A 2,481-nucleotide genomic window follows, 5' to 3' on the forward strand; every position below is an offset into this window, starting at 1 on the left:
TTACAGAGCGGTATTGTAGTTGTTAAGGGGCACTGGGACCTCTTCTCACCACTATTCGGTTCATTTATTAACATCCAGAAATGCATAGCAAGGAAATTATAACAATCCGAGTGTATATGTTTTAAGATCATTATAAACAAGAACTTGATTGAAACTTCTGGACTTGTTACAGATACCTAGAGGTATATAGAGTTTCTCTCAGATTCGTAGTTTATAAAATAGCGAACTATCAATATATGGGTTGTCTAAAGAGACTTAATGAGGAACCTTGATGAAAATGGCTAATGGGATTAAAATGAGTGAATCAAGCTGTGGTGCCAGCAAACTAGTAGGACTTATCCCAGAGGCTCATGGGTTTCCACATCCCAAAGGAGCTTGTTAGTATGGGGATTACAGACACCTTTATGTTAAAAGAGAAACCACGTGAGACGTTTTGTTTTTAACTGTGAAAGGCTTGCTTGGTGTGTATTTAGAACTGGAAAATATGTGACCAAAGTCTTCTCAGGGTGAGCTGCTTGGGTGACAAATACTTGACGTCCACTTTAAGTGGGCCTACCGCCTCTTGATGCTGAAGAAGAATGGGAAGGGAGGGGGCTGGGTGCGCAGGGAGGCACAGAACAGAAGCCATCCAATTAGGCTTCAGAACATCTTCATAAAATATTTTAATGTCACTCTGTAGAAAGCAATAAAACTCAGAATAGATTCTTTCCCCTCAATAGACTAGATCTTCATCCATTTATAAAATTCAGCCTGCAAGTAAATACTTTTTAAAGTTTACGCTAGCTCTTTAATCCATAGATTTAAATAATCTTTCCCCCCCCAAAAAAAAAATTCCTTTAGATCCACAAAACCTGGGCACTTCCCCAGGTTCTATATCTTGTTTTGGAGCCCAGGATGTCTATAATTGCTGCCGATAATCAATAGGAGACATGTCACAGTGGGACTTATTTACAAGACCTTTTACCCCACTATTCTGCAAGGATTGAAAAGCATGCTAATGGCAGTGATGACGACAGTGAGTACAATGCACAGCCCTTGGTTGAGGTTTGTAATTCCAGAGTTTAAAGCAGTCCTAATCATGCAGTGTGAGTGCACTGATGTAATCCCAGTGCAGTGAAATCGGAAACCAAGCAGAACGGGTGCGATGGAAGGGGAGATAGTACTGTGACAACGTATCTGGCTGGGATTTATTTGATGTAGAGATGGTTAATCACATTCCCATAACACGTATACAGATTTAAAATTTTTTTAAACTTCAAGGCCATCTCTGGTAAGTTAAAGGGACAGTGTTGAATTAAATTTGCAGTTAATTTGATCAAGGACTTCGTTTTCTTTAAGCCCCCTTACCCGCGACATCCCATCCACAAGTTTGGGAAACCGTTAAAGCATTTTAATACCTGTTTCCAAATGACCTTTTTTAATGGGGCAGAGATCTAGTGGAGCGTTTGCTAAGTACTTTCACAGCCTCAATAATTCTATGTGCCGGTCGTTTTTGCCTCGGTGACTCTCCTTGTAAAGCCTGCGGCCTGGCAGTGACTCACCTTACAGGTCACCCGAAAGTCCCTTTGTGCTCCGGCTTCTATTGTTCCTCGCTTTTGATTTGCATTTCAAGAGCAGGACTCTCTTTTGTATGTCCAGCGAAGAGAGTCTGCTGTGTATAGCACTTGGAAATAGGGTTTTCTGCTGCAAAACATAATGTCAACTTCTCTTCGCTGGTCTTGTGTTGGTTTTCTACCGTTCAACCTAATGAACAGTAGCATTGGCCAAAGCTTGGTCAGAGATAGTTCTTCTGAGATGTTTGGTACCCTGAGACCTATAAATAATTAGAATGAACAGAAGGAATTTAAAAGAAAAGGTGAATGAAAATGTAAACGAAGGGGACACTAATGTTCAGTGACCACAAGGGACTTTTTAGGAAAAAGAGAGAGAATATTCCTTCTTCCCCTCCCCCCCGCCCCCACTCTCCCAGCTGAGAAGTGTCAGCCAGACTGGAAGTGCGCGCGCCCACACACACACACACACACACACACACACACACACACATACACACTAGCTTGATAGCTGTAGGAAGGGAAACTGATCTTTGAAATGTCTGTTTTATTTGTGGAGCATTTTATTATATAGAAATTTAGGAGGTTGTTTCTCAGGATAAGCGTGGGTTTATCTCCAAAGCAAGTAGAAGGTAGGACCAAGGATATTTTATACCCTTAGGCGTCAGCACCCAGGTACCTTAGACTAGAAACAAGTGTGCAGCCCAGGGCAGACTTTGTCAGCCGTAAGAGGACTGTCCCATTAGGGCAAGCCCTCCCACCTGTTCTTGTTCTCCTGGCGCCATTGCCTAGCCTCTGAGCCATCACACATGCATTTCCATGAAGCTCAGGGACAGAAAAAAGGGGGTGCCCGGGAGACCATTCCCCACCCGCTGCAGGCACTGCATGGCGACCACCACCACGTTGTGTAAGGAGGGCCTTTAGGTTTGGA

This window comes from Pipistrellus kuhlii, unplaced genomic scaffold, assembly GCF_014108245.1.
Source record: "Pipistrellus kuhlii isolate mPipKuh1 unplaced genomic scaffold, mPipKuh1.p scaffold_m20_p_26, whole genome shotgun sequence".
NCBI classification, from domain to species: domain Eukaryota; kingdom Metazoa; phylum Chordata; class Mammalia; order Chiroptera; family Vespertilionidae; genus Pipistrellus; species Pipistrellus kuhlii.